Here is a 14,019-nt window from a genome sequence, read left to right on the forward strand (position 1 = left end):
GGTGATACAGTGCAACAGGCTGCCCAGGAAGGTGGTGGAGTTACTGCCCTGGAGGTGTTCGAGAAAAGGGTCAATGTCTTACAGAGTGATGTGGTTTACAGCAGTCAATGGCATGGGTTGATGGTTGGACTGGATGATCTTAGTGGTCTTTCCAACCTTACTGATATTATGATTCTCTGTCTAAGAACACAGATGACAACTGGAATGAAAGACATAGTTTAAAACATAGTTTATGTACAAGAAAAAATCAAATTGTGGTTCCACATCACTAAATGCAGAATTTTATGTGAATGAGGCAAAATGAGATGACATATGTTGGACATAAGCAAATGGCATGCAAGAGGAATAGCCTGTGTATGAGTATTTAAGGACTTATGCAAAGATTCTGAAAATCAATAGAAGTTAGGCCCATAGAGATGCACAGCTTTGGATTTAGCTGGAAATGAAGTATTTCCAAATTTTAATGTATGACTCCACAAAAGATTTATTTTCTGTAGGGACATTTTTATATATATATTTTTTAGGTTACCTCAAAGATTCTTTGCATACTGCACTCCCAAAAAAATCAAATAGATTTTATGAACATAGAAGTGCTGAACCAGGCCTTTAATATAAATAATACCCCGAGTATAATTTTATTTTATGTATTATATTATTCATTTCCTATTTTACATAATGCATTGAGGGGAATATATGCTCAGTATTATATATTCATATGTAATCATACTACAATATATATATTTATATTTATCTTTACCTCTGAAGAAATGTTTAATATTATTAATCCTTTCATTTTAATTACATATAATTAACCATCATTAAAACAGGAGCATTACCTTTTAATAAAAGTTTAATCATACATTTACTGAAGCACAGGATCAAAATGCTACACACGGATAAGATGTCTTAAAAGAGATTGAATGCATTCAATTTATTTGGTCAGTCACTCTTCCAGTGCACTTAGAGAATGCCATTTGTGCTTCACTCGAGATCTCCAAGAGTAAGTTCCCCACTGCCTTCTTTGACTTGGGATTATAGCATTAGACTGTCATACAGACTGAGCCACAAGCAACTCTGTCTACATATTGCTCCAAAATCTGCTTTCACTTTTAGCACTGCAACCCTTGACATGCACAGCACATGGTCCATTACACGTATTTTTGTATTGCTGTGGGTCATCGTGATGCAGCACTGACCCAGGCAGGCTGATGTGAACATATTTTATTTTAAGAAAGGATGAGCATCACTGTGCCGGGGGATCTGACAATTGCAAGATGAAGGTTTGAAAAACATTGGACAAGAAAAATGTTTCATCATCCATTGAGGCTGAAGTGCATATAACTGGACTAGTTCTGCAGTTTCATTTGAACTATCTGAGAAATGTTTCTGCTAAACAAGTAATTATGCATAAAAAAGGCATTAGGCTGACAAGAGATTAGCAAACAGTAACTAATTCAAGTAAAGTTTATCTTATGCCTAGGGAAGAATTAATACTAGAGAATTGTTTGTTTCCTTCTTGAAAAAAAAAGAATATGCATATGGATTTTATTATTATTATTATTATTATTATTAATTCATTCATTCATTCATTCATTTTTGTGGGGATGAATAGCGTTAGAACTTTGGAATCTCACATTTCTTTTTCTCCTGCAACTTAACAGGAGCTGGAGCTCCACTTCTGAAAATGCACAGGCAAACTGTGTGAGCAAACTTTTACTGAGCGAAGACCATATACTTGGTCCTACAAACACTTATGCCTGTTAAATCTCATCAACAATAATAGAAATTGCAAATATAAGGAAATTCGTCACCTTATGTCTTATATTAAAAATGATGTTAGGTTTTGGAGAAGGAGTTTTTAATTGTAAATTCATACTTGCTGCTTCCCAGAGCGTGGAGCTGTTTGCAGCAAGTTGCTGCTCCCAGAGCCCTGTGTGATTATCTTGGAGTAAAAACTGCAGATGAGAATTCCACATGTCTAAGGCAGAGCGCCTGAAAGGAAAGCTCAAATTTTAATGACAGAGCACAGGATGGTCATTATAGGAATAAACCATAGTGATAAAAAGGGAAAACACCTGGTCAACAAAGGGTTTGTAGTACTTTTTTCATATTAGTTATTTCAAAGTCATAGTAAGCTGTCGGAAGACTTTGGTTCATAATAAACATAGTTTCTTCTAGATGCTGGGTGAGTCTGGATGCACTTAGCATAATTTATTTTCCAATTGAGTCTGAGATGCTCAGACCTATTGAAGTTGACTTTTCTTTTTTTCCAAAGAAAATTAAATCAAGTTTTATTTTTGTTCAAAAAGGGACTTAGTTACATTTCTTAATTGTCAATTTTCTTCAAACAATTACTGCAAGACAACATTTTTTAATAAGTGAACATCCAATACATTTTGTGATTTCTTGCATTAAGGCCCACTCTAAAGACATTTGTCTTTTGCAATTACGCAGCAACTCAGAATCAATGGGAAGTTCAAAAAGGTATTTATTGTTTTTGAATCTTGCTAATGTGATTTAAAATTACCTTATCCCAGTATACTTTAAATCTCAAGGGAGACTGTATTTTAAAGGTTACCATGGCTGGAAGGCTTGATCCATTAGAAAAACATTAACTAAAAATATACAATGGACCCTTTTCTACTCTTTTCTTTGTATTTCCCACAGCTATTCTATATTAATATTGACATGGGTAAGACAATTTAACAAACTTTAGAGTGATAACAAGGCCATTTTGCAGTGGCTGTTTTGTTGAGCAATAAGGCTGCATGGAGAAGGGCAGATTTTGTCTCCTCACTTCCTGTCATTCTGATCATTTTATTGCATAAGACCTGGGTCAAGAAAGTTTATGTCTCTAAAAACTATTGACTGCATGTTTTCAGAAATACCACAACAGAGATTCCAGTAAAAATCTGTAAGAGAACTTTCCACCTTCTGACAAGGCATTTTTACTAATTCAGAAATGGTCGTTGTTGAAGAGCTTCTGTCTTCATTATTTAATTCCTTTGTGGAGCTTACAGTCAACATGATCCCGTTGAGTTCTTTATTTAATATGTTTCAGAGCACAGGACACCTGCCGACTTCTTTAATAACGAGTTGTCCTCAGTTGGCTTATATGTGAAAACTGTGCAGCAGAGGCAAGTAAAGAATAACCTTAGACATTAAGACTGATTCCATTAAAAATAAAATAAAACTATGTCCAGGCTCCACACCCAAAGTCCCTAAAATAAATTTGCAAGAGCTTTTCACAGCGTGGAATCCAGACGGATTTTTTTTTTTTTAATTGAATTCTGTGCCGTGTAAGTGCAGCTCGGTGGAATTCAATTTCCATGTAGGCTCCCAGGAAAGAAATACATGCTAAGTATTTTTATTGCTAATGTTTTGAATTTAGTTTCTCAAGTATTATTTAGATTTTACTGTGGGCAGAGTTGCTGGTGTTTACTGTAACACAGTGCTCTGTGCCTTTCTTTGGAGAAGGGACTCTTAAAAAAAGGGATTGGCTAAAGCGTGGAAATTTAAACCATGAATAAATTCTGGGGCTTTGTATTGTATTAATAAGGCTCATTATCTACTTCTTTGTGCAAGCTCTATGAATTTGATGGAAAATCTCCATATTCCCAATCCAACCTGTATTTTTTATCCCACTTTAATATATTTTCTCTACTTTGTGGGCAGCCTCTTTCAATCCTTATTAGGAGAAGTATGGAGAAATACTGTTACGGATGATTCAGCGAAGGCCTACAGTCTCAGTTCTGCAGTTCTTAAGTAAGGGAAGAAACCCCACTAAGATCAATGAGTCCTTCTTCTGCTCTGACTGGATAATAACTAAAACAGAGAAATCAGTCTTTGGCCAATTAGTTTATCTTAATTCGCTTTATCCTGAACTCAGACATTCAATAATATCACCTACAATTCTTTTACTTTTGCTGAGACACGTTATTTTACTTCAACCTACAAAACTCAGATGATAAATAAAAATTATCTCACAAATGAAAACTGCACTTAGCCACTGAACACTCAAACTGTTTTTCTTAGTCAACAGAATCTGAAATGCTTTTATATTTACAACTCTGAGCCTTATTAACTGTTTCATTATAATTTTCTTTTAAGGTCAATCCTTTGTTACAGACAAATAAATACTCAACACCATAGGTTTAGCCTTCTTAATTATTTCGTATTGCAGTAGGTAAATTAATCAGCCATTGGTGTTGTGTCAGCTCACCTGATGAAGAAACATGTGTTCCACTTGGATTCTGTCACACAACATGGACCTAATTCAAAGCATGCTGAAAATATGTATTAGAAAGCACACTGTGCCCTGCTCTTATCTAAATCTACTTCCCCTTTCTCTGTGAAGAAATGGTCGCTATCTACTATATCTATATATATTCTGTGTTGACATTATACACATCTCTATATATTATATATTGCATATTACATCTTAGCTTTTACCTATTTTTGTTATATTGTCTAGGAATCTTTGAATGTTGAGTTAGTACAATTGTGATTTTTTATAACTGTATATCTTTGTTAGATAAGTTTGTTGATACATTTGTAAGTTTTATTAATACTTTTGTTAAGTTAGGAAATCAGGATAAGGTAGAGATATCTTTGCTAGATCTGCCTATTGATGTGCTGTATGTACAACTGCTTTTCAAATTCTGCTTACAAATAATAATTTATAAGTGGATATGTGTTCAAATAACATTTAGATTTTCTGTAGACATTGTTCTTACTACATTTGGTTGCTAGTTTTGTGAAAGTGTTTTCCTTGATACTTTGAAGAACTACACCTAATCAGCAGGACAAGAGTGACCAGGACAGCCTATACGATTATCAAAGGATCCAAACCAGGCCTGACATTGGACATCATGCAGATAGAATGAATTGCAAACCAGCCCAAATAACTAGGAACAGAATTTGTGCAGGAAGTGAGGAGCTGGCCGTGCTGCAGGCAGGGGATGTCTCTGGGGTACAGCTTTCTGCAGTCAGACCCACTGGGGCCGGGTTTTGGAGGAAGCCTATGTTCTCCAAAGACTGTCTAATAATTCAGCTCCCTTTTATTCTACTGTTATTCTTTACTGTGCAGCTAAACTATTTACAAATGGATAAAATGATATATATTAGCTCACTTTAGCTCATGTCTCTTCTTCCTGTGCTCCACACAATTATTTTGTAGTACATGAGGAAAAATGTTTATGTTCTAATTCAGTCTAAGTAAAATGTTAAAAGGTGACAATCTCTTCCAACATTACCAATCATTACTTGCAAAACTATATTTTAAAATTGTGAAAACAAATGCTTTGACCTTGTGAGCTATGGAAATATTTAAAAAACAAATCTGCTATGCTTTTTTAGCTAATAGTTGTAATTTGCATAGTTGAACCTTGAATGCAGTCATAAATAGATGCAGATCCAGTCTGGCATAATGCCCAGCAATGTTAGGGTGCCAGACAAAAAATCGGGTCAACCACTTACTAAATAAGTCATTCTGTCTCAACAAGGTGATGTCTAACAAAGAAGCTACAAGGCTGAAGACAGATAACATATTCAGCTGCTGTTCAGAAAGACAAGAACTTTTCATTTATCAGGATAATCTACTACTCGTAATCAGTACACCGAGTGAACTCCCTCTTGTAGAAAAGAGAAAAGCCCATCAATTGTTTTTGCTAATTAAGATGAATATTATTCCTGTGAAATGAACCAAAAAGTTCTGTGTAACCAGAATCCCAAAAGAGATCTGCAATCTAAAAGAATAATTGCACAGAGTTTTAATTGAAAGGAAAGTGAGAACTATTTTTTTTTGTCTCCAGTTTTTAGCTGCTGTGTTCTTTTACATACATTAGAAGTTCTTTTATGTTCTTAGTTTATCTAAGACATGATTTTCTATATATCAAAAGCAGTTTTAGAATTAAAAATTCATGATAAAATGGCTTTATATTTAATGAAATGCTACCACTAAATGTTATGTATTTAGGAATTATTTGAGGTAACAGATCATTTATTAACATATAGAGAAAAGTCCTTTCTTAGATTAAAATCTAGAAGTTGTGACTGTTCACAGTAATGTGCATTTAATCTTTATTTGTTAAACACAGCTAGAGTTAGAAATGAGGAGAGTGTTTTTTTCTTACAGTGGTATTAATTGTTTTCAACAATTTGTTTTCTTCTGTGACATTTATCTTATTTTTAGGATTAAGAAGCCTTGCAATATTGAAAGGAAGAAGTAGGAGGAAGCTCAATTTCCCATTCCTTAAGCAAAAGACACCCAACTTGAAAATATATTTACATTTGAGTTAATATTTACATAATGGAGATCCGTACTCAGAAGAGTAATGCTATATTCCAGGCAAGTCAGGGAAACCTCATGGAGGTGTATATGGTTATACATATAAAAATTAATTCTCCCCAAAATAATCTATTACTGTTTTTGCTGTAGTAACCCTTAAGGTTCAAGAGTTTGTCCCATCATCTTTGCTTATAGTGTAAAACACACAATTGGTCTCAAAATAAAAATAATTACAACTTCACTTAACATGCAAATTTCCAGTTATAAATTACCTCAAATCAGGATACTGGCTGAATAGATTTGTTTTCATGAAAAATGAAATGTAGTGCCTCTTTTATGCCCTTCCCCCAAGCTTTCTTCACAAGATCAGCCTCGGGCGAAAATGGTTTTAAGTAGACTAAAGCTGCTGGTAAACACTTACCTTTGACAATATTATTGCCAAATGAACATTGCAGAAAAGGGTGTATGCAGTGCAAGTGTCTGTCTGTGGCTGCAACCTACATGCAATCCTTGTGCCAAGCACCTACTGCTAATAGGCAAATATACACAAAAGAGACAGACCCTTTGATGGTTTAATCTCAAGCATACTTAACTGTCACACAGTTAGGGGTTGGGTTTTTTGGGGTTTTTTTTTTTTTTTTTTGATTAAAGATAACTCTTGAGATCTTCTTTAACATTTTTATGTTTGTGGATGAAGGAGGTTAAATGTAGTTCTCATGCAATTTTGCAACTTGTTCTTTTCTTTTCCCCCTTAGTTCAACATGACTTTTCCTTCTTTTTAATCACAGTCACACCCCAAAAGGATCCTCAGTCCTGATCCCTCTGAAATACCCACGGTTAGCAGTCAGGTAAAAATACATCACAGGCATTGCCAAAGGAGAACTCATTGTTATCAGAGGGCTAGATCTGTAGGTCAAAAACAAGTGTTTCAAAACAGCTTCACCTGTGGGTTTTACTTTCCTATAAAAAAAAGTTTCCAAGAACAACGAACCTGCCTTGTTCATTGGAAATCATGTTATCATTCATCATAAAACTTGTGTTTTGCTATTGGTTTTCTTGAACACTGCCAACTTTGGTACTGTTTATATCAAAGACAACAAAAAATCATTCCCACATATTTTAAATCTATCACTGTGTTATGCTCTTACATGTTAAGGTATGTGAATAATCTCTTTTTTTAAAGGGTCTTGAGTTCCTTTTGGGATTAGATGGAAGATCTTTCAAGTGTAACACTAAGAAGCAGTCACATTTCAAGTTGGAATTTGTGCTCCGATGGGATATTTTTTGAGTAATATTTCTTTCCATTTTAACAGTAGTTTCACTTCATGATGGTTTTATGCTGATTTCAGGCCACACTTTTGTGTAGTGGGAAAGAAATATTTTTTTTACAAAGTGAATGCCCAAGACCTGTTGAAAAACATTTCTCCTTAGGAACATACTCATAGGATTCAGTATAGTTTGCTCAGACATGTTATTTTAGGATGACCTTTACATGTACAGTATGATGAATTTTTCTTTTTATTTGATTGTAAAGACGTAATGATCAAGGGGTAAAATAAATATTGCCTTTCCAGCCATCAAAAAAAAAAAGGACAGACAAAGGAAACAGTCTTTTTTTTTTTTTTAACAATATGATGGCATGCAGAAGAAATGATGACTCTGTTTGGAAAATATGTATTTTTAAATTCACAGATAGAGCAAAGCCCTAGTGAAACATAAATAAAGATCAGTTCTATACAATTCAAATAGCATCACATACTATGGAACTCACCCTTTTCCAACCTAAAGAAGAGATATTTATGTTCTCTCCTGATGGAATGAAAATGTTTTTAGGTGTATGGGAATATATATAAGAAATTTTGCAGAAAAATTAAAAGTTGATCATCCTGAGGTCAGTAGCATTTCTGACACATATGCTAAATCCTGACTTATTTTCTTTTGAAGAATTAGTATAATGTTCGGCAAATCTGTTCAAGGTAGCTTACAGGATTTGAATATTCAAATATTTTCAGTTGTATAAGCTGTATAATTATGAAATTATACAGTACAGTTATTTCTCAAGCAATTTGGTAATCTTTTATTAAAATAATTTACCTTATATACTTCGTTATCAGAAACAGAAATAGTTTTCTGCTTACCATTCTGGGAAAGATAGAATTCATCATTCTGCCATAAAGGCCCTAGAAAGCAAAGAAATTATTATTAGTTATCATACTCTCGTCTGCAGGGATTCTAGCTGCCAACCAATGCATCAGTATCAAAACAAAAAAAAAAAAAAAAAAAGAAAATATGTGCTCAAATCATAGATCAATAGTTTAATGTAGTTTTGAATATATATATTACATGTAGTTAGCAGGTACCAGATTAGAAAAAAAACTCGAGCTATGATGTGTATCTGTATGTAGAACTGCATGCCAGCTGGAATTTATCTGTACAGTGTTCATAAAATATGGACACAGGACCTTGGCATCCAACCAGTGATTGTGCTTTTGAAAATAAAACCATGGGCTGGCTGTCACTCTTCTATGGAGTCAGAGAAAACAAGGGAAAACATGTGCTTAAAGGGTCAAGGTACAAGGAGACAATTTTCAGCAATACGTTAAAGATTTTCTTCTTCATTCATAAAAAACTTTGCATATATGTGTATTTTTAATATTTTCATGGCTATTAAAATAATTAGTCAACAGTTACATTTTGATGTAGAGAAATAGTGCTAGTGAGCTCTAAGTTTGCAATGTTTAGGCTGAGTATGAAGTACATCATACACCTCATCAGCATGCCTTCACTGGGCTTGGGAATGAAAGAGAAGATACTAGTCAACTCTGTTCTTTCTTCTGTTCCATTCTCCCTTTCAGTCACTTACACCTGACAAAGCAGCGATTCTGTTCTCTTTAGACAGAAAGGAACCGCTGCCACCAGCTCCTTTAACTAAAAGCTGAGCAGAGTGATCATTTTCCCTCAGTATCTGCACAGAGAGGATTTTGAGTTTTCTATAAAACCTTGTGCTACATGTCCCAGTTGTACAGTTCAAGAATAAAAAGTTATCAGGACAATAGACTAAAATTTGCTTTAATTTCTCACACAAAATACAACATTACTCCCACTGAAATGGCCAGGTAGGGTATAGGATTTGACTTGTACATGTTTTTCAGAGGTAAAATAAGGAGTTTTATGCCAAAGGAAGAAAAATAATTATAACCCACTTTTAATTCTTCACTAGTTTCATTCTTTGAGAAAATTAAATCCAAAGTAAATATGCAAGGGAGAGAATTAAGGGATTCAATTTAAAATTATGCTTAGAAAATGTTACTATAACCAAGAGATACAGTCACAAACCACTTCGAAAAACTATTGTCATCTAGGTAGTGCTATTTCCTTTAGAGAAGAAAGCTACAAACTGAACTAAATGTCATACTGATTCTGGGCTCTCAACATGACCGCACACACTGCTGGGTTAAATGTCACTGTTGATAGGTAAGGGAGTGTCCAGACAGAGAGGAATTCCCCAGACAGGTGCTACCTTCAAGGGGTTTTCCTTGGGCAAAAAGGGGGTTTCCACAGTGCTCAGTGCTGCAGAAATCCAGGCCCAATCTAGGCTGCAGCACAGCACAAGATACAGGGAGTCTGGATAAAGCTAATGTAAATCAGAAGAGTCCCCGCGGGCTGCTCTAATTTGCACGGAGATTCATTGGCCTGTATCCAGCCCTGAGTCTGAGCAGCTATGGAGATGGCTTAGAGCCACTTTTGCTCTGTTCTTTGTGGGCCATATCTTTGGTATGGTGCCTCATGTGAGACATAGCAGAAAATATCTCCCTTGCTTTTTTTCTGAGACTCAGGAAAACAGGGTCTCCCTCAGCCAAAGGAGCAGTACTGCACGTAAGCAAACCTTCTGAAGATTCCTCTCAGCTGAGCCCTTCCCCAAAGCTTCTGTGTCCCCAAATCCCACTCTTCAGCCTCTTGGTTTGCAGGCACCTCATCTGCGGGAGGTGACCATCAATATCCTGCCTGTTCAGGATTGTTACAGAAAAAATCCATTCATTGCAGTGAAGTAATCCTTTGACTTTCCTCTGCATGGCTTGCAAGTCCCCTGCCCCAAAGCCATAATCATTTTTTTCAAAGCTATTTGTAAACCAATAACATGTCACCATTTCATAAATGAACAAAAGTTCTCCTTGACCTCAAAAGGAATTATATTTGTGGAAGGGTGGATTTTGCTTCTAGATCTAATCTTTAATGCTTAAGATTCCACAGTGTGAGTTACAACACTGTAAGCCACGGACTGAAAACTATGGGCCCATCCCTGACATATCAGCCACATCATGCAACCTCGAGACAGACAAGTTGGTCAGGACTTTCACACTACGGTCTTTGCAGCTTTTGACTAATGTTAAGTACATGCCTTAATGTTCTGCTAAATCATGGCTTAAATCCTTACATGGATTCACAGGAGCAGAGCAGCTGAAAATAAAATAAGTTTAGTATGACAGCTAATGTATGAGTTCTTTTTAGACATAAGTCATTTTTAATAACAGGTTATTTGCTTGTGTATAGAGGAGGATTATTATTTCAGAAGTGAGTCAAGGCTTCTCCTAGCTTTGGCTTTCACTGATTCAAAAAAAAAAAAAAACAACCAGAGTGGATGTGAGCATGAGCACCCGAATCTCAAATCTGGTTTGAGAACCGCTAACAAGTTTTTGATTTGCTTTTTTTCAAATCTAATTTGTCTATTAATGTTGCAACTACTTTCCGTGTCTCTGGCAGTGGCATTAGAAGTGTCAGAAAACCTCATTCAGTTCTGTAGTTCCTGCTTGCTCACTGCAGTTGCAGAATCAATAAACAAAATTTTCTATTTTTCATTGCAGGCTCCTGAAGAGGGCAGCACGTTCTAGATGTTATTGAACTGTAAGTCCTGACGTGACAGCCCTGGCTTTACTGTACTGCAAGCAGTGGGAAGGGAATGAAAACATTCTGGTTACTTTGTGTAGACAGTTCCCATGATACAAGAAGTCAGCAGAGGTTCTAGGCCGTTACATACCAAGGTCAAAGCTGTATTCGATTATTAAAGAGAGCATTCAAATTAGCTACCTGAAGCAATGTATTTAGAAAGAGATCAACAAAATACCAGCAAGGAATACTTCCACGAGGAATATGTTTTATCTTTAACACTGTAGATAACTTTTCCTATTGGCAGTGCATTGACTATCAAAACTACTAAAGGGGTTAGATTTAATTATCTCACTTCTTTGCACATTTCATCTCAATTGCTATGGCAACATTCAGTTGCCTCAGCAGCGATATACACTTTAATCAGATATTTCTTCACTCATTTCTCTGTGCACCACAGCAGTGTAGTCAAATTTACAGCCAAACCCTGATGCATCTGATAACACTTCTTAGGAATTAATGGGTAGGTTTCCCCTGCCCATCACCCATACCCACAAATATTTCTAGAGGTTTGCACCCTGATGACAAAGGCTTTAGTAGATGACAAGTGTGTATACCTTAAATCTTTCATACTTCACTGATACTATGTTGTTTTTCTGCCACCACTCCCTTTTTCACATGGCTGCTACTTGTTCAGTAACGCTTCCCAGCAAACTAAGGGCAGGTCTTTTGGTCCCTGCAGGAACTGTGTCAGGTCTGAGAACAGGAAACATAGTAATTGGGCAGACAATATGGTTCCTCCTGTATTCCACCCTGCCCTGAAAACCTTTCTGTTTAATTACCTAGTCCTGATTAAATGCTTTGTCAGACTACATCATAGTTCTGTAAACTTCTGTGCCCAGAAACCAGGAACACAGGCTAAAAAAGAAAAGTAATTAGGAGTGATGAGTAGATACTGGGGACTACATATTGAAATGCAGACAGTAAGAAGAGTCAGGAAGCTAAAAGTACCGGGGGGTGACTGAGTTCAGTTTATGGGAAATCTTGATATTTCTGACATAGAATATCATCTTGTTTTAAAACATGTCATCATCAAGGTAAAGTGCGAGCAGAGATAAGTTTGTAATGGTGCCTAGCTTCTATGATGAAAAACACATTAGAAATGCATTAGATGGACTGAATTAGATTGGGTTGCAGTCAGACATATAGGAAAGAATGATAGACAAAGGGCATTAAAACATAATTCTGCACATTTTGAAGACTGCCTTTAAAAAGAATATTAGTTCATTTTGCTTTTTTTACGTCAGAGAAAATATTCTACACTGCTTTTTGATTCTACTTGCACTTTTCATAGATGTTCATCTGCTTGCAAGTAATAAACTATCACAGCTCATCTTCAAATAAGGTCTTGGATTACTACTGGGGAGGTAAAGCATTGGCTTGGGCCACTGCTGTCCAAGAGAGACATAATGGAGTCAGTCAGAGTCAGAACCATGCTACATCTTGTCAGTGATAATGAAGTATGATCAGTCTCCCTGACCATGCAATATAAAGTCACTCCCTACAGTGAACATCCTTGTGAGACATAGCAGATTTTCTAGAGGCTTCATAGCTCGAGATACAAAAGAATATAAAAACTTTGCCTTGTTATGAAAATATACCTCAAAAACTGTACCCAGTGTACTTTTCATACAACAGGAGATCTGGTGACATGTAACATGAAAGCTCACGTTACACGGCATGTTTTCTGAGTTTATAGGGAGACTTCTCCAATGAGGGTGCTGAAACCTAATATTTGTGGGCACGTCATAGAATCACAGAATCTCAGAATCAAAGAATCATACAATCATAGAATAAAAGAATCATTGAATGATCCTAAAGATCATCTAGTTCCAACCCATAGGAGGGACACCTCCTATTAGACTGGGTTGTCAAAGCCCCATCCAGTCTGATCTTGAACGCTTCCAAGGATGAAACATCCACAGCTACTCCGGGCACTTTCTCTCACCATCCTCACAGTGAAGAATTAGTTCCTTATACCTTATCTCAACCTATCCCATTTTAGTTTAAAACCATTGCCTGTGTCCTGTCACTACACTCCCTAATCTAGTCCCTCCCCATCTTTCCTGCAGGCTCCTTTAAGCACTAGAAGGCTGCAGTGAGATCTCCCCAGAGCCTTCCTTTCTCCAGACTGAATTCCCTCAGCCTGTGTTCCTTAGGAGAGGTGCTCCAGCCCTCTGAGCATCCCCACAGCCTCCTTTGGGTCCTCCTGTGACAATACTGTTTCCTAATCCATCAGCAAAGCTTCTATATTTTGAGGGTTGTTCTGAAAGAGAAACTACAGGTTACAGAATCTCCAGTGCTCTTTTCCCATCAGTATTTATGGAGATGTACTCAAAATCCCTCTGAAATCAGTGGGTCTAATCGTACACATAAAAATTGTGTTTGCTGGACTGGTCCCAGGAGTTTAAAATAGATATTTCCTTGCAGCACTGTATATATCACATAAGCTTTATATATAACTATGTAAGTTTTAATAATGTGTCCAAACAATATGCCATAGAGAATGCAAAGATCATTTAAAGTTCAGTTTGTAATTCTGCACTAAAATTGAAATGAAAAAAAAAACAAAAACCCAGCAACTTATACCTAAAAAATTCAATATCCATGCGTAGCTGAAGATTACAAAATGTTTGTAGTAACTTGTTCCACTTAGAAAATTCATTTAAAAGTTGATTCATGTAACATGGGAAGAGCTATGCTGATTTCCACCAGCTGGGAATCTGGTGCATGGTCTTTATAATAACAATAATTTTACAGTGCTGTAATTATCTATGCCATATACA

The 14,019-nt window shown here is 36.0% G+C and overlaps 1 protein-coding gene across 33 annotated transcripts in view; it reads right to left on the reverse strand.

The window, feature by feature from the left end:
• Positions 1–14,019, reverse strand: part of ADGRL2 (adhesion G protein-coupled receptor L2) — a 382,604-nt gene that overhangs the window by 167,175 nt on the left and 201,410 nt on the right. For all 33 annotated transcript variants that reach the window (NM_001190477.2, XM_040704627.2, XM_040704617.2 and 30 more), the window contains one exon: positions 8,428–8,469. The gene's annotated coding sequence lies outside the window, so the exon portion shown is untranslated. The remainder of the gene's footprint in view (positions 1–8,427; positions 8,470–14,019) is intronic.

Source organism: Gallus gallus, chromosome 8 (genome assembly GCF_016699485.2).
Source record: "Gallus gallus isolate bGalGal1 chromosome 8, bGalGal1.mat.broiler.GRCg7b, whole genome shotgun sequence".
Lineage (NCBI taxonomy): Eukaryota > Metazoa > Chordata > Aves > Galliformes > Phasianidae > Gallus > Gallus gallus.